General features: G+C 38.4%; 2 long non-coding RNA genes across 2 annotated transcripts; one reads left to right on the forward strand and one right to left on the reverse strand.

The window, feature by feature from the left end:
* Nucleotides 1-13,857: 13,857 nt before the first annotated feature.
* On the forward strand, nt 13,858-16,060 carry LOC124128532. The gene is made up of 2 exons (XR_006860184.2): nt 13,858-14,404; nt 15,853-16,060. It is a non-coding gene; the product is annotated as an uncharacterized LOC124128532 (long non-coding RNA).
* Nucleotides 16,061-16,761: 701 nt separating this feature from the next.
* LOC124118009 lies at nt 16,762-18,312 on the reverse strand. Its single transcript, XR_006858418.2, has 2 exons — nt 18,010-18,312; nt 16,762-17,270 (listed from the first exon to the last, which is right to left on the reverse strand). It is a non-coding gene; the product is annotated as an uncharacterized LOC124118009 (long non-coding RNA).
* Nucleotides 18,313-24,324: the final 6,012 nt, after the last annotated feature.

Here is a 24,324-nt window from a genome sequence, read left to right on the forward strand (position 1 = left end):
GCCCGCATATGATAGCGCAGTGCGGATCTTTAGGTAAAAGATTATCAATAGATTGCTTGCACGAATCTCCCATTCTGTATATTAAGTTGCGCATCCATAATCACGTACAAATATATGTTTAATTTACCAGCTGCTTCCTGGAGCTTCGTTATCTGTATGGTGGCACCCTCGCTAGCATTTTCTATTCTCCTCCCACTGCCGTGTAATTGGTCATCGTCCGTTGTTCGCATGTCGAGCCATAGCGCGTACTTCGTGGTGAGGTATTCACCCATCGATACACTCCCGAGAGACAGATCTTTCACGACCGCGTTAACTTCCGGAGAACGTTTTATAGAAGGAAGTTTTTTAATCTCATCCCACTGGTGATACGCTAGCATTCCTTGGCTATATAGTTGATTGGGAACGCCCTCGATAGTCAATTCTACTTTTGTAATCTTGGGATTGTAGAACTTCTCGGTATTTCTTTTAAACGCATCGGAGGGGTCCTCGAACAACATTAAAATACCCTTCAGCGACCTCGTGGGGACGTTTAGATTGATATTCCACATCGTATCTTTTTTGTCCCTCGTGATCTTTCGGTGTCGCAGCACGCGATCGTACAAAATGGCTAAACTTCCGGTATACTGGTTACGAATTTGTCTGGCTAATTCGGGATCCGTTATCATATCGTACTCCAGCGATATATTGTCAATGGAATAGCTAGCATCATCATTAGCAGATCTGATTACTCTACCGTAGTCATTAAAAGTGAGTTCGTATTCTAACCTATCGCCTAGGGATGCTTGATAAAAGGGCATGTGGGAATCTAGTAATTCAAAGTCTAGGGGAACATAGAATCTGTTACCTAATGCGTCGGCAACGGCCTTATCTTTTTCGTTGGTATCAACACCATTTTCAGCACCCACGCACAGTCTCAATGTGTTCTTATTACAAATACCTTGGTACTGTAAGTTTTCCCGCTCTTTATCCGTTCTCCAGAGATCCATGTAGCAATAGTATACATCGCTATCGTTGATACTCAAAACCTCATTACCGCTAATTTTAATGGCAATTTTCTTAACGATAGCACGACCTATGTTCTGAACGGGCTCCCTGTTAACGTCTGTAGAAGTCAAACTAATCGTAAATGCTAGTCGGACAGTTCCCGGAACTAACACATCGTGTGCGCCGAGATTAGGAAAGCGAACCAGAAGCGTTTGATTCTGATCTATGGTACTAGGGTTATTAGTTATAGTTACAGACTGACGAATTGCCTTGACCCCTAATGGATCTCGAAGTCTACGTTGTGGGTTTAACTTGCGTCCGTATTGCGAAGACATTGTTTATATTGAAATTATGTACCCTATGTTTAATATAAAAATGGCTAATTTTGAACATAATGAATTAGATCTAAGTACATTTGATGACTTTGATAACCCAAACGAAGAGGGTACTGATGAAACCAACTTTGGTGGCACGAATCTTAACGATGAAATTTTACAATCAACCGTCAATGATTATTACGATGCCTTAAAAGATGATAAAAATTATGTTATCCCAATAGGTCGTGACTATTCAAAGTTTAAGCTAGATGGTAAAGGAATATTGCGACTGCGTGGCGCTCCGGATATTGATCTTATGCATTATAGTACTCGTAAGCCCCTAGCCTTGTCTACTATAGCTGGTAAACATAGCCGCGAGTTTGTTCGTGATAAATTAGGTTTTGTAGAATACGGACGAGCAAAACTTCCCGCGAAGACTACTAAAGTTCTTCGAACCGTGCGTACTGAACTCGGTAATACAGATGATTTGGAAGAAGCCTCTAATGTGGCCACGAACGGACTCGGGGAAATCTTAGATACCTATTACGATAATTCCACGGTCAGTGTATCACCATATTCAGAGTTCAGTATTAGGGAATTACGAGGTCTTGACAAGGCAATGCGAACAATGCGGGGAGAACTCATCAATAATACAGCCATGATATCCGAAATCGACAAGCATATAGCTAAAGAGAAAACAAAACTCGAACAGGCGGGCGATGAGTTCAGTAGACGCCGCGTAGCAGAAAGATTACGTAACTTAGAAGACGAAAGATCGGCCCGCCTCGAAGCTGCTTCCAGTAATAGAAAGGCACTTCGTTCACAAATCAGTCGTATTCGAGAAACTATCGATCAAGTCCTCAACGATGACACTACACTGGCCGATAAAATTAAAACATTGTTCAGAGAACAGGGAATAACCATTGCCAGTATTTTAACCGCGTTGGGATTTATTATATCGACTTTGACTCTCTCGTTAACAGGTGGTAGTACAGGTGGAGGTTCACCTCCTAGCGATAAAAATGGTATTAAAGAGTGGATAAAAAAGCATTTAAAAGCATTAGGTTCAGCACTGGGAAAGCTTGCTGAGAAAGCCGCAGCCGCACTTCCCGGTATAATAGGGAGTGTTGTTTCCTGGCTATTGTATTTATTAGCTAAGACCACCACTTGGCTTAGTCAAAACTTGTGGGGGTTGATCGTAGCAATTGCAGGGCTGTTGTACGTGTTCGCTAAGAACTATTTAACCAAATCATGAGTAAGCCAACCGAGACTCCACCCACTACGAGCGCTGTTTTTTCATCGATATGTTGTTGATTTTTAGCCTCAATATGCGGTGGTACTTGTGCGTGAGTAGATGGTTGAGCGATAGTTGGTGTTTGCGGTTTGACTATTCCCTTTTCGCCCGTGATCGTTTGCGTTATTAATTCGACGTTAATATCTGAATTTATACCTGGTTTTTGTTGATCGGTAGCGATAACAATTTTATTATTATAACCTATCACTTGACCGATCTTAAGTTCCATATTACTCGGAGACATGTATAGTCCCGGCGCATAAACGAAGTCCACTTTTGATTGAGCGTACTGTAATGCATCTTGAAAACGCTTTATAGACGATGGTATGTCAACTGGTGAATTAATGGCGTCCTCCACGTTTGCGACAAACTGTTTTTGTGCATCGAGCGCCGTCCCAGTACCGATAATGGATGTTCGTGTTTGCGATTGTGCACCGAGAATTGCCCATACATAAGTTCTTATCGATTCATTAAATCTTACAAATCCTGGGTTAGTAAAATTATTTTCCGTTTTATCATTAAGAAATTCATTCCAAGCGTTTGCGGTATCGTTCATTTGTATAAATTTTGTAACAATATAAGCCAAACCACCCTTAAAACTCATAAGGGAACCTCTCCAATCGTTACTCGAAAGTTCCCAGCCATGATTAAAATTATGCAATCTTACAAAAAGATTGTCTTTCTGTAAGAATTTAAATGGATCGAATGGTTGATGAGTTTTTTTAACTAAATCATCGCTGACTTCTTTAACAGTTCTTTGTCCGCTGTACGGAACACCTAGACCATGGTTTGCTCCTTTAATACGCCAATCTTTACTCGTAGAAACATTAAATTCATTACAAATACGCTCATACGCGGACCTATCATAATTATTATTTGTGGAATTCCACGCTCGATCCTGCGGTAATGGAGCACTAATTTCTTTAAGTATACGTCTAATCTGATAATACACGTGAAATAATAAAACAGACTTATTTAGCATAAATCCTGGAGCATTAACAGATACGCCACATCCCGTTGTGGCACACCATACGGCAAAGTTTAACTGATTCTGCCAAAATTGCATCGGATTGTGAAACCAATCGTGCACCATTTTATCGCTAGTTGCCGTGACCCTGTAATTTTCAAAGATATCGGGGAATTTAACGAAAAATTCAGCACCAGAGGCAGTTACTATAATCGATTGATTAGTAATGTATCTCGATTTCATATTTAAGTTATGATATAGTATCATTGTATATTTCATATGTATGTTACACTCCCGGGAATAACAAATGGTCAGTCTATTGAACTGCTTCATACTATCGATAACTCGGATGGACAACTCGAAGTCGCACTATGCGATGTAATGTATTACCCGCTGTGGACCAATATAAGTGCTGCGAGAAGAAATAATGAGATATTTATATTAGATGACCAAGATAGAATTAATAATATTATTACTATACCTGATGGGTATTACAGCATAAGCTCACTCAATTATTGTTTTAAGGATGATTATAAATTTGCTAATACTGGTAAAATTAGTATCACACAAAATGAGGCGACTGGGAAAGTGAAAGTCATTAATGGATACAGAAAAATAATTATTAGTGATAACTTAGGATACACAATTGGATTGGGAAAGGGAGTAACATTATCACGCGGCGAATTAGTGGCTGGAAATTATGAATTACCCTATTTAGTTCCCTATAAAGAGTTGTTCATTCATCTTGATCAAATAAGCACGACGGATAATATTCAACAAGAAAGTCCTTCAACTCTTCTCAGAAGTGTTCCAGTGAAAAATGAAAAATATAATAGCGGTAGAATGGAATCTTTCTCGTTATTACAATATAAAAAATTGCAGCGGGGTATTATTTCAGACCTTAAAATTTCTATATTAGATGTAAAACACCAACCAGTACATATAGGATACTTAAGTGTAACACTCCATATTATATAATGGTTGATTCCATATTTAAGTTATGATATAGTATCATTGTATATTTAATATGTATGTTACACTCCCGGGAATAACAAATGGCCAGTCTATTGAACTGCTTCATACTATCGATAACTCGGATGGACAACTCGAAGTCGCTCTATGTGACGTAACATATTACCCACTGTGGACCAATATAAGTGCTGCGAGAGGTAATAATAAGATATGGATATTAGATGAACAAAATATTATTGAAAAATTCATTATTATACCTGATGGGTATTACAGCGTATGCTCACTCAATGATGAAATTTTTAAGTCTAATAGAATTAGTCTAACACAAAATGAGTCCAATGGAATGTTGAAATTTGACACTGGAGAAAAAGGTGTACGGATTGTAGGGAACTTATCAGCTACACTTGGATTTACACGCGGAATTTTATCAATATTCAAGGCAACATTTGATGGAGAGACATTGTCCGATTTAGTTCCCTATAAAGAGTTGTGTATCCATCTTGATCAAATCAGTACGACAAATAATATTCAACTAGAAAGTCCTTCAACTTTGCTCAGAAGTGTTCCAGTGAAAAATGAAAAATATAATAGCGGTAGAACGGAATCTTTCTCGTCATTACAATATAAAAAATTGAAGCGTGGTATTATTTCAGACCTCAAAATTTCTATATTAGATGTAAAACATCAACCTGTACATATAGGATACTTAAGTGTAACACTCCATATTAAAAATAATGGTTGATGCATCAGGCCCTGGAACAGTAAGACAATGTAATACAATTGCGCTTTCCGATCTCTGAGACACAGAAGGATTTGATAAACCCGGTTACAATGGTAAGTTATACGCTTTACACTTACACGATAATGTATACAAGCGGAAAGAAGTCACATTCACGGGTAATCTAGGAGATTTAAGCGATGTCGATGTTAGTAGACTCCTTAAAAACACTTCGTACAATATTACTCGCAACGATGATAGTAAATGGACTATGGTCGAAGCAAACATCGAGTGGCTACTGAATATCGTCATTATCCCACCTTATGTGATGATGGGTAAGGGACATAATTTAACTAAGATAATAAATAGTGGCATCGTACTCGCGGCTTATATCCCGTCAAAACAAAAAAGTGTGTTGGTCACTCCCCTGCCAGAAAACCAAGTTCATATGTTATATAGTCGTCCGTCCTTAAAAAACATTAATTTAAATTTGGTTACTGAATTCGAAGATATTAAAGTTAACCTGAGTGCAATACCTAATATTTCTACGCTTATTATTGAAGTCTTGTTCGGAGATGTACCGGTAGATGCCTTCGAAATATTACCAGGTCTATCGATTAAATGGTTCAAGAATCACGAGCGTCAACGTTGCAGTATTATTCATATCGGAGCATCGCCCGTTGCAACCCTCGAGGGGGTCCAAATTATTAAAAGTGGTAGTATTTCTCTTTCTAAGATATTCTTGCCGTATAATATACATTTGATAAGATTGATGTATAGTCTCAAAACATTTAAGCAAGACCAATTAAAGACTATTATATGATCGTTATATACACTATGAGTTTATATCCGGCGCTCAATGAAGCATTTGAAAAGATGGAAACTGTTGATGGATTTCGATTACATCAAATAAGCGACATAAAACATCGAATAGAGAAGGATAGGGAGTTGAGACTTGGATTGTATAAAAGGTATCGCAGAGCCGTGAATGCTCTGGACGGAGTTCACACCGCTCTTATAGTATCTGGCATGGGACTCGGTGTAGCGGGTATCGGTTTACTATCAACTATAATCGCCGCGCCTATCGTGCTCGGCATGGAAATAACCGCTGGAGTATCGGGACTGGCAGGAATAGCGATAAAATTCATTTCTCGTAGGTTACAAAAGAAAGCATTAAAACACGATAGTATTCGGATACTCGCCGAAGCAAAGTTGAACAGCATTGAGGATCATATTTCGACAGCAATGGCCGATAGTAAGATATCCGAGGATGAGTTTCGTTTAGTGCTGTCGGAGCTTAACAAATACAACGAAATGAAGCAGGAGATTCGATCAAAATCTCGTAAGACCAGTGGTATAAGCGAAGACGAGAAAAAAAAGTTCATAGAAGAGGGGGGGCAACAAGCTCGTCAATTATTCCGTGCCAAAACCAAAGAACTGGTTGGAGATTAAAAATAGATTGCTTACTATCGTGTGATTACATTTAGACAAATGCTAACATAAATATATTATAATGGAGAAAGCTATTCAATGGAAAGAATTACCACAAGGTTTTTATTATATCAGTGATGTCAAACCAACCAAATACGGTTATCAATTGTTTCTTATCAATTTACAAAAAGAGTGTAGTTATATAGTCTGGTCTCCTAGTAAAATGAACGAAGAACTTAATAAAAATGTTGAATATCGCTTTATCGATAAAAATAATGAAGAATATTTTTATTACCATTTAGGCTCAACTAAAGCAATGATTGGCCCCAGGTATTGGTGAGCTAGAGCCAATTTAACTTAATCTTATGACTATCATTAAATCGCATCATCATTTTGGCATAAAAAATTCCTCCTGTAGTAGCAGTATAGGTATATGAATCCTGCTCCAGTGGAGTTGCGGCAGAACCATCATTACCTATACTACTGACCTGGTCTACAGTGTACAGTACACAGCCAAGACCACATGAACTGTTGTTTGGTGTATAGACTTTGACTTCCTCTGCTGTCACAAGTGATTGACAAATCTGTAAATATTGATTTACGTGAAGGCCTATAGAGTGGAGAAATACATATGCCGGCTTGTTTTTGTCATGTTAGGTTAGTTTAGTTTAGTTCAGCTGAGCTCAGCTTTGTTAAGTTTAATTCAGTTTAGTCCAGATTAGTTTGGTTTAGTTAAGTTTAGCTTAGCTCAACTCAGTTAAGTTTAGTTTAGCTCAGTTTAGTTTCTATACGTATTGTTATAATGTACTTGCATCTATTTGTGTAATCGGCTGTCGTGTTACAGTGTTAATACATATGTAGATAGGTCATTACATATAGTCATATAATTGCAGCTATGTAAAATGTTTAACTAGGTTAGCACTGTGTATCTTCATCTTTCCTAAATGTTTCATTTGAGAATGAATGAGCGAGAGGGTATGTATTTATGATGTATGTGTTTGCTTATGACGATGTTATTTATGTATAATGTAAAGCATTCATTGGTATGTTATGTGTAACACATAATTCATAGAAGTGTTACTATACGTCTTTGTTACGGGAACACAGGCGAATTGCCGGTGAAGCTAGTGCTATTGTCTCAACATCACGCTTTTGCCACCTGTCGGGGTTATCTCCCATTAGTTAGACAGCCAGTTGTCAGACACTGAAGTAGGGGATTAATTAGGGCAGTACCCATAAAAATGGTACAGTCCTACTCAGTGAACAAATTAGGCATGTCTTAGGTTCATTGTTTGATCTTTCTCTACTTATTTTCTACTTTATTGTTACAGTTATTTACTAGATTGCTACTCCAGTTGCTACTCCAGTTGCATGTTGCACTCTGATTATAAGTTATTATGTTAATCCAATATGTAGTGTTTGATCTTTAAAACTTGTGGAAAATGAAGAACTTCTCAACTAGACAACGACTCAAGTTACACTTGCACTTAGCTGCTTGTTATAATAACATTCTTAATATAAAACAATTAATCTTTTACTAGCAATTTGTCAGAGTCTACTCAGTTTAACCAACTGTGATATAAATATTATTACTGGCAGATCATGGTAGCATTATCAGAATGGCTGGGTTAAGGAAAGTTGAATATATTATGTCACAGAGAGGCACACCTCAGATTCTTCTGGATGGATATCTCTACAACCGAAATCGAGAAAGACAGACCAGCACCCACTGGAGGTGTGTTACCAAGACCTGCACTGGTAGATGCACAAGTGACGACTTCCTCCAGAACCAGACTGAGCACAACCATCCACCAGAACATGTCAACAAACTCAAGTTCCTCAGCACACTTCGAAAGCGCGCCCTTGAAGAAACAACCAAGATGCACTCCCTCTACAATGACCAGCTAGCACAAGAAGATGAGAACGAGATACCCCTTCTGCCTTCCTTCAAAGGTCATCAGACGTATTGAACATGCGGAAAGAAGCAAACTCGTCCAGGTCAACTTTGGAGCAGCACCACCCAGCCACAAGCGAGTGTATCGCGAGATCGACCACCGGATCATCAGATTGAAAGACCATCTATGCCTTGGTCAGAAGACTCCAGTTCAGTTTTTAGATGCTGTGGGCCACCTCCTGAAACTTGCCTAAAGACCTTAGTCTGACAACAGGATGAACCGAGTATGACGTGTACGTATCATGATTAAATTTAATATATGTGTATATACATCTGAGGTAACAGCCAAATCTGAGATGAACGTTTATAAAATAAGTACATCTGACTTAACACGTCATTTTGTTTTGTTATATCTTGATGTTTAGCTATGGGTCATTCCATTATCAATCAAGGTAACAGCATTGCACTTTGTTGTGCACTCAACCAGAAAAGTTGTTACTTTAAGGTGTCTAACAACAGGCTGTCTAACTAATGGGAGGACACCCCTGTCGGTGGTCACTGTATGTGACGAGACTCAAATTGTTTTCACAACTGTCACCATTCATATACATCTCGACAACTTCTTGTTCAATGAAAATAGCTCCAACATTTTTGTTGTTGATATGATTTTAAAGTATTATTTTATAATTCGTTGTACATGATAAATTACAAATGAAGTAAATAAACAAAACAAAATATCCTATTTCACTAGAAAATCTGACGCGACCCCTTTAAGCTAGAACAAGGGATAGTAATGACTTCCATATATGGAACTACTACTACTACTACTAGAACAGGTCAGTTGATTCACACATCTCCGTGTTTTGTATTCTGAGTGAGTGGCGTGGTGTCTGTGTGTATGTATCTCTGTGTGTGTGTGGTGTGTGTGTTTGTATCTGTGTGTGTGTGTACGTTACTAATAGTTTATTTGATTCTATTGAATATTAATTTAAATGATTGGATGATTGATATGCATGATTACATGGCTGATGTGCATTATATGCAAGATTAAATTATTTAATTTCGAACACATGGACGATAATTCATATGCACTAGATGAACTGATTCAAATATTACATTACATTCTGTTTGCTGTTTGTTATTGCGAAGGTACAATTTATAATCTTGTGTAAAGTTATGGTATGGTATGAGGGGACAATTTATAATCTTGTGTATGGAATATTGATGTGTGAGGACGCAATATTTTATATTTGATGATACCACAACTTTGTTTTCATTTTGTATCATATTGAAATTTGTATTCAAACTGAAGGAATAAACTATTATTGCGACTAATTGCTTCTTTTTAATAATAGAGAGAAACACATATGGTATGATGATGATTATAATGTATTGAATGAATAAAAAAATAGTTTTGATAAATGCATACTTACACATGTCTCATAACTAAAAGGGTGCACGGATGGCCCAGTCGTCTAGGGCGCCGCGATTCGCTGTGCAGAGTTGCGTCCCTTGGGCACGCCAGAAACCTATGACTGTCGGTTCGAATCCCGGTTCGCCCCGATTATGTTTCTAGGTTTGTCAGCACCATACCCGTGCTCGTGGGTTTCACCGAAGTGGTAAACGTCTGAAACCTGCATCACTTCGGGCTTTCCTCCCACATTAAGCTGACACGCCGCGATATAACTGGAATACTGTTAAAAGCGGCGTTAAACCCAACTGACTCACTCACTCATAACTAAAAGTAATCTACAGATATCGTTATGATATAATACATATGTGATTAATGAAATTAAACTGTTCTGCAACACAGAAATATTGTTTTGTTATGGATTACACACCTAACGAAGAATAATCTAAACCGACATTACACCATCACAGTGTTGATAAGTTCACAATCTCTCTCTAGAGTGATTTGACCGCGATGCGAAATATTACAGAGTGCGCGAATGCGATCACGTATTGCATCAACGGGCGTTAAAGAGTTCATTGACCCCAAACCACAACACGACGGCTGGTATAACCTTGCACGTAAGGGGGAGGGGGCCATTGTTCCCGAACCGCAATACGACAGAGCGAAGAGCACGTCTCGAGGAGTGAGGATTAACATCTATTCCTCGTAGTCACGTTTTGAGGATGGCGATGACGATTGAGAATGGAGAACCATTGTTTATGGTCACGTTTTGAGGATTGGTATTGATCTCGATAACCAATGATCAAGTAATTAATTGCATGATTGCATCCGGTCAGTTGACCCTTTATTAACCTCATTGACCTATGACGTCATGCATACATTTGCATATTAATTGCATCCGGTCAGTTAACCCTTTATTAACCACATTGACCTTTGACGTCATGTATGCATTTGGATATTAATGAGGCATTGGCTGTCGCCAGTGGGATACTTCTTAAAGCTATACTACTGTCATCCCCTGGCCGGCTCGCTCCCCTGATCTCTCACCAATCGAGCACATGTGGGATGAGATGGATCGGCGCTTTCGACGTCAACCACGTGTTCCACAGACACTCCAGCAACTTCGAAACATGCTCCAGCATATATTGACGGATATCCCACAGGACTTTGTGCGACGCCTGGTCCATTCCATGAGACAAAGATGTGTTGCTTGCATCGCAACCAGAAATGGACACACACGCTATTGATTTGTAAATTGACATTTTGGCATGTTCATGGTTTTTTTTATGAAATCACGCATTTTCTGAAGTCAGTATGGCAAATTAAACCATTTGAACACTTACAGGAGTCTTTTATCTGTTGCAAACCGAAATTGTTTCAGATTTGGTAAAAAACATAACTTTGCATTAAATCTTATTCAGTGTCACAGGAACTTTTGTTGTTCAGTATATTATCATTACGCGACAGGTTATTAGATCGAATTAATTTACAAATTATTGATATCGACTGTACTCTCGAGTATCTTCAAGTCTTCAATTTTAATTTGGTATGTTATCAGTAATGATTTACCTTTATTGTTTTTCGTTCAATGACGTTACAAACTGCAATTTTATTTGTGTAGGCTAATAGACGGTGATTTCTCGCCGCTGTGAATTTGTCGTCTGGACATGTGCGCGTGATTTGACCTCGCGTGTTGTGACGTGGGTGACGTCACGTCAAACAACTGATCGATGTTGTGGTCGTATAATGGATACACGTGTTTTCAGTTTCCAAATAGTAATATTCTCTTTCATTGAACTAGAAAGTAGATCTGGTACATCACGAATTGGAAGATTTCCACGGCTACCGACGAGTAAACGAGATATTAGTGGACTGACCTTTTACCGCAGTTTTCTAATTTCGGTATGTTGACATGTGCTTTTTATATCTGTGTTTGATATTTGAAGAAAATAATGTGCATATAGTTGAGAAAGTGAATGGAATGTTTTATAGTGAAAAAAACTGTCAAAATGGATCCTTGCAATATTAAACAGCCTTTTAATATTTGAGCCTCGCATATTAAAATCTCGAATGGTTCAAATTAAACATCAACAGTAAAAGTAATTAGATCTAGACACAATATATAGATAATCGATTTCTGAATGACAAAAAGTTTTCAGTTTAAATGTGATTTTCGAACGGGATCGGGTGGTCAGGCTCGCAGACTTGGTTGATGTATGTCATCGATCCCAATTGCGTGGATCGAATCTCATGATATAAATCACTGGATTGTCTGATCCAGATTCGATTATTTACAGACCGCCTTCATATAGCTTGAATATCGCTGAGTGCGGTGTAAAACAACAAACCAACCATCCAAATGTGATTTAGTTTTGATGTTTTAACTAGTTTTCATTATGTTTTTTTCACTCTGCATTATCTAGATTATCAAATACTTCGATCAGTGACATACGTATTTAGTAATAACTACTTTGTTTTGGATCCTTAGTAGGAAAAAGAATTTGTAAAAACGTCAAAATGAATGCATTCTTGTGGTTTTTTTTCACAATTTTAAATTGTTCCCTCCAAGCTGCAGTTAAGCTATACCTAAAACAAATAGGAAAGATACAATTACTGAAAAAACATTTATATTGAAGGTTTTCCTAGTTATATTTTCGAAGTTCAATTCCAAGAATCTATTTTTCCTTGTATGACAAATTTAAAAATTCGATTACTTTTATTGATCTACGATCATCTATTTCAAACTTTCCCTCTTGTAGAATGGGATTAAATGGGAAACTGTACTCGAAATAAACTATCACGCATGTCCTTGAATGTATATATGTATACACCTAGGTGTAAATACACTTCTAAAGTCGTTTATAAAACAATACAATAAAAGTTGTATTTCATGGACTGGCCATACAGTATATTTTGAGCAAAGGTCTAATTAAGTAAGACAGCCAAGTGCTAAATACAAGCTGAGACGAGGATGTATTTTTGGTTGTGGCCAGAGTGAGACAAATTAGTTTTGAGCACATGAACAGTATATACATTGAACTTTAATACAACTTTAATCGTAGTCATTCATATTTTCATAATTTTCTTTTTCACTTAATCTAGATATTACTTATAATTTACCGTAAAAACCGTTATATTGCCTTCTTTCACCAGTGCAAGTTATCACTTCCTTGTAAATAAATATAGCCTCCCCTCTATGCTTCTTGAGCTTTCAAATTCAAGTATTAAAATTGTCCAATTACATCTCGTTTCACGCTTTTTATAAGTTATGTTTAAACCATTAACAACACATCATAACTCTCGAAGTATAAATAAGCGGTCTGTGTGATTGCACAGCCGATTGTATGACATATGGCGCCTGAGTTATGAGTGATGGAAAATAGGTGTGGTGAATAGATTTGCTGTCTATGAAAACGTTTCAACGAGTTTGATTAAATCTTCTTAATTGTACCTACTCTTGGGTGGTAGTACGTTAGTATAGTCTTTTTAATTATTAAGAAATAATACTGTCCTATATTGAGCGATGACAATTAAAGTATTGTTAGGGCTGTTAGCGATCTTTTACATTTCGGCCTTTGAAAATGTCAGTCAATTACGCCGAAGTTGTTTTTATCACTAATAAAAGAGCACTGATCGACACTGAAACCTACATGGACGAAACCAGGCTTTCATCAAGAAATATAATTCAAACTGTCATTTGTATTGAGACACATTATTGTCTTTGATTCAGTCTGCGAACGAACGAATCACGACCACTTCCGTCAGTCTGTTATGACGTCAAAGACACTGACAATATCAAAGGGATTTTTTATCGATAAATATTTGTCACGGAAAATTCTCAGTGAATGTGTACTTCGACATGGATTTCATTTGTCTTTCACTGTTAGGATATGTACTTTCCAATAATATGAACTACTGGACGTTTGCATTCCAGACAAGGGCGCTCACTTGACTTTACTTGCAACATTCGGGTGCTTCCATTTTACGATTAATGTAGAAAAGTAGTAAACTTACAATAACAGCACTTTTATCGATGGCTAGGCAGTGCATTGATCGTTTGGATTTGTTGACTTTAGATACTGTTGGAAAGACAGTCAACTCGAGTTGAATGTTATACAATTCGGTTACACTGTATTAAGCAATAGGGCCCGTAAGTCTCGCGAAGCGCTACTTCCGTTGCCAGCATTTCCGGTGACATGCCTATCCGCGTGAACTAGTGCTGCTTTCGAAATGCGCGGCCGCCAAAGCTAACTCTGTAGACGGTACCAAGTAAACTACCACGCTTGGTTGTCACCGCTGTTGACAGTCGTAAAAGTTTACTTATTTCACAATAATATGATCGTTTATTTGTCAATACTGTCAGGTTTATCGGTTCCTGAATGACAACTGACAACCATGGGACCGTTCGTGAAGGTATGTGTTCTTTTCTTTACCTTTAAAATAATTTTGACAACCAGTGCGGTACTATCGTTCAGACGTGTATTTATAGTCTCAGAGGACAGTGTTTTATGATTACGGAGGATGTGTTACATGTTTCTGTGATGTAATATTATTTATGAAGATGTAACTACTAATAGGTAGGCCACTTTCCCCAACTTACCACGTTATTCTGGTATCTGACGGCATGAGCAGTGTCATGGAAGCCGTGCCTTTGACAGTTTGAATAGGCATTAAATTAGGCAAGATTTGGAGGATGAAATTTGGAAAATCTATGCTATGAATATATTTTTAAACGTGAAATTTATTTTAGTAAATTGTATTTATTTATGTTTTTAGTAATTATAGTACTTAATAACCCAGTCACGTGTTTGGAACTTAAAATTTAATATGCACTATATTTGGTCATAATTACCATGTTTACTCTGTCACACACCTTTAATTAAGTAAATAATATTCCATTAAGAAATTTGTTAGTTTGGAGAAGAAACTTACTTATAAATATTTTTTATGAAGGAGACAATTAAAATGCAATGTAGAAAGCCTGTGCATAAATTGATGTGTAATTATGAAAATTAAATGTGAATAGATATAATAATGCAGATGTACTATTTCTTGCACTTTGGTAGTTTGCACCATAAGTTTACTCTCACCTACATGTACTTAATGACTGTATGGAAATTAACAAGAAAGATTCAAAAGACCCCCACCCCACCCCATAAAAAATAAAATTAAAAAAAAGATAATAATAAAAAAAATGTTTTTGTGAAATAATTAAAAGTTGAGAGAAAATGAAAATTTTCTCTACTTTGGATGAATGACAGTCATTAGTGCATGCCAAATAGATTTTCTTAGCCCTGCCTGTAAATATATTGATCCCAAAAATAATTATCCAAATTGAATAAAATAAAGCTTTTCTCATCAACATGCACCAAAAAAGAATATATGGGAGAATAAACATAATAACTTATAGTGTCACAAATCACTCAACAGTTAATCAAATAACCATGAAGGCAAGTCAATACATTATATTGATAACTATAATCTAGTATTTGAAATAAATATATCAAACCCTATCCTGTAAAACCCACATACCCCTTAATTTCGAACTACATTTGAATATGTATTATCATAGTTATATTAAAAGTATGTAAGTCAAATTGTTTTATATTACTCGCATATTTCAATCAAAGACCTCTTTGTCTCAGGTGGTTTCAGGTTTGTGCAACAAGTAACTGCTGTTAGTATTCCATATGAATATTCACAGTGATATACTTATTCATCAAATTGTGTAAACATTATTTGTTAAGTCCGGTGATGAATAGAACTGGTGTTGGACAATGGTAATTTTACACTGTGTATGTACTTTATGTCTAGTTCTATGTTGTTGCAGAACATGAATGGTTTTTTTCTTGGTCATACAGGAGTGAATTTCTGCTGTACAGCAACCAAAAGATGAATCATCATCCAGCACGCAGCAACTTCAAGTCAGAAGTGGCCAAAATGCAAGACAAATACACTGAATTATGGAGGCCATCACCAATGACATGTCCTACATTAAGAAAGATACTTACTAATAAATGAAGTGTAATGTTTTTCTGAGGGAAGAAATAAAAGTGTTACACCTCGTCAGCAATATAATTGTTATAACACTGCAGACTGATTGATAGCAGGGGCAAGATTAAAAGATTAATTGTGATAAACGGTAGGGGGTTTTAAATTAATATTTCTGGTTGTGAGGCTCAATTGAACAAAGTAAAAAAATTGCCACAAGTCCAAAACATTAACTCACTCAGTCAACACTGATGAACACAATGTAGTGCAACCATATTGACTTGATGCAGAGATAGAAACAATTGCACCTATTTTTCATATATTTGTGTTTTTTAAATATTCTGCCAATAAATCAAAGTCAAACAAATGAGGTAACTGTCATTTCACATTTTCCGCTATCCATTTGGACCAATCTGTTTTAAGATAACTGGTTAAGAAATGTTAATGTTTATTGGCTATTGTTCTATGAATCAGTGTAATTTGTATGCTGGACCCTAAAACAGTGATGCGAAAACAAGACATGTTGATATTTCAACAAAGAATTCATTTCACAAAGCAACAACTGCTATGCCATTGGTTAAGTTAAATTTTCATTGGTAAGCATCGGTTGTATTTTCTTGGAAAATTTTGACCCATAAACTGGAAATCTATTATCACACATTCCATGTGCATTGTTATGATATTATATTCAATATCAATTCAGTATCATGGCTGATACCAGAAATATTAAAAAACTTTTTTTGTATGGCATTATCACAGACAAAAAACAATAAATAAGCTTCAGATCTATTCAGTAATTTTATTCCAAGGTCATGAGTATTTAACATTCATGGCAAATATTCCCAAATGCCAAGCCTGAACAAATAAATGTGCCAGCATGCACTGTTACTGGTGTCAGTATCTAGATTCACACTGGACTTTATGAGTCCCAAGATGTTCTGCAACACCATGTTGATGACAAGTAGGTCCTGTTCCAGCAAGTGTCCAGTGTATATATGGTGTATTCTGATGGTCACAGACATCATTTACAGAGCCAATACTTCAGCAAAATGTTCAGATAGAACTTTAATATGTTTACACCTGTATACACAACAAGAGTTGTTCTTTCATAGGCAATGTAATGCTTGACCACAAAATATTCCAAGAAATCTGAAGATATGTTATAATCTGAGATGCTCTTGAGGTGCAGTTATGCTTGGCATCAAGGTAATTCTGGTGATCCATATGCATCTACCCGTGAGTAAGATGAGGAAATCTTTCTTCCCTCAAACATGGAAATATGGTCCAACTGCAAAAGATAAATAACACTTATGAGATCATATAATATATACTTCTAAAATACCAACCATTTCTTACAATGCCTACATCAAGATATAATTAATAAATTAAGCATGTACATTGTACCTTCAACTGAATATGCTTAACAAATGTTAAATGGGGTTGTAATGGTCAAGTCTATTCACATCATACAGAATACATTTAAGTGAGGTCACTTTTAAGAGATCTTTATAACAAACACCGCAAGGATTTAATCATCATTATTTACAAATTAGATTAATATTTTTGTGTGTGAATAAAACCTGATTTTTCAGTGCACATAAAATTATCATCGTGATGTTGGCACATATCCTTATTTATTAACACAGGCACCCGCATAAGTCTCCTTGCACAACATTAAGTATTGACAAAATTTGCGTTGCCAACATGCACTCGATAGGCCTTCTTTAAATATGACTATAGTTTGTGTCATCTCCCCTGGACCTACAAATATAATTCTGTGACGTTCCCTATCAGAGCCGAACATTTATTATTGGAAAAGGCTCAGGATAGATGTAATGGAAATTTGCCATAACATTGTATGGTGCGTAAACCGAGAGCATATTGCAAATACCTTCAGAACGAATGTTTTATGCTCATTTTTCAACGCCATCACCATTGTACGTGTGATGATGAACCGATCAGTATTGACTTATCAACACTGACAATTATACCAACTTATCAGAAGTGTGCAAAAAGTGAAAACTTACCTTAATATTTATGAATGGGTAGCGGCCAGTTTGACATCGACCATAGGACGTCTTGACAACACTGCAACAGCTTTGACAAGCCAACACTTGCTATTCATGTTCCCCATCTCGAGTGTTTTAATGACTGTGACAGTGTCATGTTTTTCTAAGTTACACCTGCGTTTTCCAAATATGATTCGCCGGGCCCTGCCCGAAGTGACACTGCTGTCGCCATTGCCGCGAGACGCACTCTCCTACCCAGAGTTCCATGCGGCCGGCAGCCAGCTAGCATAGTACCTCTGCCACAGCCCAGCGCCATGTGACGATTCGTCACATGTTTCACAGTCCATTCAAGATATTGCATTAAAAATTTTGCTTTTCATCCGTTTCATGTTTGACAAGTCTACACATTTTCATAAACAAATGTCAAAGAATGGTTAACTTTCATTGAGAAAGTATGCAAATACGTAAACATCTACTTGTTTTTGCGTACTTATCCTATGTTTACATTGGTTGTACGGCTCCACGTGCTGTCATCGAAGCCCAACGGAGAGCTAGCGACACGGTCACTTTGATGCATAAATATATATTGTCATGCAACACACTGTCGCAGTTGTAGTAGCATATCTATATAATTATGCAAAACAATATGTAAAGCGCCCCCAAATACTTGCATTAGTCCGTTCTATACTGATTTCTGAAAAAGCGCGTTTGTTTACAAACAAGAGAAAAGTCCGGTCACGTGATATGCAAATTAGCCTGTGGCAGTGGTGTTATGCTGAGTCACCACTGCGACGGAGTGTGCGCGAGACGTTGTTTGTCACCGGAAGTACTAAATAACGTTAGGTATCGCGTAGTCCCGTGACCTACTTACACCCCCTATAAGGACGTTGTAACAATTTTGATACAATGTATACGTTTTTAAATTTGCGACGTCATCACAGTGCGGCAAAGAGCCTTATGCAAAGCCAGCTGACGGCCAGCGTTAAACATGGTTGGCCAATGTTACCTCGTTTAACTTGTTTATGTCATACTTCGGTTGGCCAAAGTTGCCCATTCCTACTCGAAATAAATACAGTTAGACGCCGCTGTGAGTAGTATAGTCTAAGTCCGCAGAAGGTAGTTTTGGTTGAGGGAGGTTGAGGGAAAATAGCGAAGGTGATTGGTTGATCCAAGTCACGTGATCGGATAGGATGACTCATGCATCAACAGCGCGTCACAGGTGAGGGGGGGAATGAAAGGTGTGTGTTTATAAGGCAGAAAAGAATTCGTAAGAAAACAAAAGTAAAGGGTTACGAATAGAGCTATGCGTATAGCGTGCTGCCCTGAATAGACAGACCGTACCCGTCAGCCCAGTTTGAATTGAGCGCGCTTGACAACTCACGTGACCACATATTTGTATAGAAGGCGTTCAGCCCTGTCCCGACTTGCATAGTTGATGTTTCAACGCTAGCTTTTCCATTTAACGCGATGACAAATAAGCCCTACGGTTTGAGTTTTAACCCTGTAACATGATGTGCACAGTTTTACTTCAGAACGTGCTATTTTGAAAATAGATAGAAAACTGATAAGTACATGTACCAGTGTGACGGCACGAAGCTAGGTTTGTTGGGAAAGTGATGGAAGCCATCTATAGGACATTTTCATGTTTACAATACTCACCCTTAGTTCGAAGAGAGAACAGAGTTTATTATGGAAAATTGTTTGACGAGGAAAATGTTTTATTGTAAATATATGTCGAAGCAGGTTTTTTCATAGCTAATGTATAGCAGAGAGACTAAGCGACCGACCGCCTAAAACAATGTCAACATACCCCGGCCTTACAATTAATGTTAACATACCAGCCTCGCCTGAAGCTTCCCATTCATAAATGGTGTGACCAGTGTCCCGTATTCATGATATGTCAGGGAACATGTGTTGTACATTTGTTATTTTTAAAGGGCGTTATTTCAGAGAGGATATATATGGGTATTCCCCCTCATTAAACCTTTCTTTCGTTGGTGTCTATTAAACGTATCCGGTATTTAATACATTTGAATGATGTAGGAAAGTATGTGCGTGAAGATGTTGTACCTATATCCGAACACGAATGTATGACGTCTTTCAATAGATCAATTACGGTTCTAACCACGACACGCAACATGACTATGAGCGTGGTTAGCAGTTCATATTTATAAACACATCGTAAATGACAGATTTCTGATGAATGAACTCGCCCGCACACATGTCTATAGGGTTATGTTCGCCCGAACTGTAAACAGTGACACATTGATATCAGGAAGGGTGCGTGGAATGCACTCGTCCTCGTAAGGGTAAAATACGCGTTTAAACTCACCATTTAAATGATGACATTACTTTTTAGATGTATTGGTATCAGTGAGTGAGTGAATTTAGTTTTACGCCACACTCGGCATTATTCCAGCTCTAGGACGGTGGTCTGTCAATAAACGAGCTTGGACCAGACAATCCAGTTGATCAACAGCATGAGCAGCGATCTGTGCAACTAGGAACCGATGGCACGTGTCATCCGAGTCGGCGAGACTGACCAACCGATCCCCGTACCCTCTAATCGCACACCGTATTGGATCACCATTGGGGCTGCCACCTGTCCGGACTGTGAAAAAATGTTTTCAAGGAGAGATGTCATGTTACGACACAGGAGAAATAAACATAGCATACCGCCGCCGCCGCAAATCCACCCGCCATTACAAGCCCACCCGCTAACGCCGCCGCCGCAAGTCCACCCACCGCCGCCGCTGGATCAAGCCAACCGCCGTTACAAGCACATCCGCCGCCGCCGGTGGGTGGACTTGCGGCGGCGGCGTTAGCGAGTTTAAACGCGTATTTTACCCTTACGAGGACGAGTGCATTCCACGCACCCTTCCTGATATCAATGTGTCACTGTTTACAGTTCGGGCGAACATAACCCTATAGACATGTGTGCGGGCGAGTTCATTCATCAGAAATCTGTCATTTACGATGTGTTTATAAATATGAACTGCTAACCACGCTCATAGTCATGTTGCGTGTCGTGGTTAGAACCGTAATTGATCTATTGAAAGACGTCATACATTCGTGTTCGGATATAGGTACAACATCTTCACGCACATACTTTCCTACATCATTCAAATGTATTAAATACCGGATACGTTTAATAGACACCAACGAAAGAAAGGTTTAATGAGGGGGAATACCCATATATATCCTCTCTGAAATAACGCCCTTTAAAAATAACAAATGTACAACACATGTTCCCTGACATATCATGAATACGGGACACTGGTCACACCATTTATGAATGGGAAGCTTCAGGCGAGGCTGGTATGTTAACATTAATTGTAAGGCCGGGGTATGTTGACATTGTTTTAGGCGGTCGGTCGCTTAGTCTCTCTGCTATACATTAGCTATGAAAAAACCTGCTTCGACATATATTTACAATAAAACATTTTCCTCGTCAAACAATTTTCCATAATAAACTCTGTTCTCTCTTCGAACTAAGGGTGAGTATTGTAAACATGAAAATGTCCTATAGATGGCTTCCATCACTTTCCCAACAAACCTAGCTTCGTGCCGTCACACTGGTACATGTACTTATCAGTTTTCTATCTATTTTCAAAATAGCACGTTCTGAAGTAAAACTGTGCACATCATGTTACAGGGTTAAAACTCAAACCGTAGGGCTTATTTGTCATCGCGTTAAATGGAAAAGCTAGCGTTGAAACATCAACTATGCAAGTCGGGACAGGGCTGAACGCCTTCTATACAAATATGTGGTCACGTGAGTTGTCAAGCGCGCTCAATTCAAACTGGGCTGACGGGTACGGTCTGTCTATTCAGGGCAGCACGCTATACGCATAGCTCTATTCGTAACCCTTTACTTTTGTTTTCTTACGAATTCTTTTCTGCCTTATAAACACACACCTTTCATTCCCCCCCCTCACCTGTGACGCGCTGTTGATGCATGAGTCATCCTATCCGATCACGTGACTTGGATCAACCTCCCTCAACCAAAACTACCTTCTGCGGACTTAGACTATACTACTGCTGTGTCGAACTTTGATGTTGTCCCGAAGTAAAAGCTTGGTCCCTTATTTATTTATCATTTGCGGCTGTGTCGAACTTCAGATAACTCGAACTATTTAAGTTTCAAATATATTTTCAAATGGGTTGGTATTTTTGCTATTATACGAATATTTGTCCAACGAGTGACTGAAGGGCAATATAGTTGTCAGAAACAGCTTAGCTTTGTTATAGTGGGTGAGTGACTTAAAATTAAACGTCTCATCGGCATTATTTCAGCCATATAGCGACAGCTTTGTTTATAGAGTTGTATTACTTGACAGCTAGGAGTTTTATCGTTCAACAAGTCTATCCTAATCCAACATAAGACACCCCTTGTCATTGTTGTTTGAGGACGCTTTGTCTTTTCGTAATACGAGGGCTGGTCAAAAAGTCTAACAAACAAACCAACAATTTTTTATTTGATTTTTCAACATAATCTCACTGCATTTCTCATATCGATAGTGAAGCTTATCAATTCCAGTCAGGAAAAGGTCTTCTGAAGCCACCCTGAAAACCCCACACACGGCGGTTTTCAGGTCATCGCTGTGGCCATAGCTCTTTCCATGCACGAAGGTACCGTGTTCTGTCAGTTCAGGAGACAGGTAGAAATCGCTTGGTGCCAGGTCTGGCGAGTATTGAGGGTGAGAAAGCTCTTCGAACCCACATTGTCGCACAGCAGACTTTGAAAGTCGAGAGGTGTGACAAGAGGCATTGTCATGAAATGCTAGAACTCCAGCAGTCACCATTCCTCGACGCGTTTCTTTGATAGAATTTCTCAAGCGATGAGACAAATCAGCATAGTAGGCACCGGTAATTGTATTTGACTTTCTAAGTAATCAACAAGGATCACACCCTTTGCATCCCAGAATACAGAGGCCAAAACTTTCTTCACTGATCTTGAAGACTTGAATTTCTTTGGTCCCGGAGTAGTGGTATGGTGCCATTCCATGCATTTGACTCGGGATCGTAGTGGTAAACCCATGTTTCGTCAACCGATACTAATCTCTTTTGGAATTTGACGAAATCCTCAATTAGCTCCATATTATTTCCTCTGGCAATGTGAGTTGTTTTTTTTCTTAAGATCAGAATCTGTAAATGTTCATGAATAATAGTTTCCATGGATCCGTGGCTTAGACCTGTGTCTTCCTCAAGTTCAGCACTGTCTACCTGACAGTATATGTTTTTCTATCTCCTTCTCTAAAGTCAAAAACTTAATTACTGCTCGGTACTCGTTCGTTTCCATTTCTGTGTCCATTTGGATCCCTATCGCGTTTAACTGGCTGTCAATAATATACAAACGGCCTCAACACTTGCAATACACTTGCAATGAACTGCTTAAACAATGTACTACATTGGCCAGTTCACTTTGTTATGGCCTATAATTGAAAGTTAGTCAGACTCAGAAGTTTTTGACCAGCCATCGTTTGAACTCGGGTTGCCGGATTCAACTGATGACAAAGGCGTTGGGGAAGCCTAGTGGTTATTACGATAGTTGGTCTCGCCAAAGTATCGGGTTCGAATCCCCAAATAGGTACCACAAAAGATAAATGCATGAAGTAAAATGTATTGAAAAGATAAAAATCTCAACGAATTCAACATAAATTCGATATTGGTAGACAGTTGGGAAGCAAAAACAAGCTTTCAACGTAATGGACAAAGTGCACATATAACTTAAATCAATCAAGTTCAGTGACACGTCGCATTAAGGGCGTGAAAACTCAGTTGTCTGATGACGTCACGTTGGATACGTCGCCATTCTTCTTGGAGGGCCTGGATCAGTTCTTGTCGCTTGGCTGAAGGATGTCGTCGCTGTCGATCACCACGATCCATTACCTCCCAGAGGTGTTCTAATGGGGAGCGTGCAGGCCACGGCAGCACGTTCACGTTGTTGGCTGCAAGGAAGTTCTCTACGATTCGGGCTTTATGAAGTCTAGCTTTGTCATGCTGAGATAGGACACCACTTTACAGCTGTGGACAAAAAGGGAGGGGTGGGACGAAGAATGGCATCCATCTGACGCTGAACTGTCAATTTCAGTTAACGACGGCCAAAGGTGGTCTCTCCTGCCCACAAATTCCTCCTCTCACCTTGACACTCCCTCCACCATAACGTACGACCTCCTGAATGCAACATGCCGCCTTCGGCGGTAAACATGCCGACTTCCATAAACTCTGAAAATACAGACCTGGCTTTCATCAGTGCAGATGACCCTTTGCTAGTCACGTCGCGGCCATCTCAATCTCTGACGACGATGTTGCGCTGTCAATATAACTGTC

Source organism: Haliotis rufescens, unplaced genomic scaffold (genome assembly GCF_023055435.1).
Source record: "Haliotis rufescens isolate VD_foot unplaced genomic scaffold, xgHalRufe1.0.p SCAF_10, whole genome shotgun sequence".
NCBI lineage: Eukaryota > Metazoa > Mollusca > Gastropoda > Lepetellida > Haliotidae > Haliotis > Haliotis rufescens.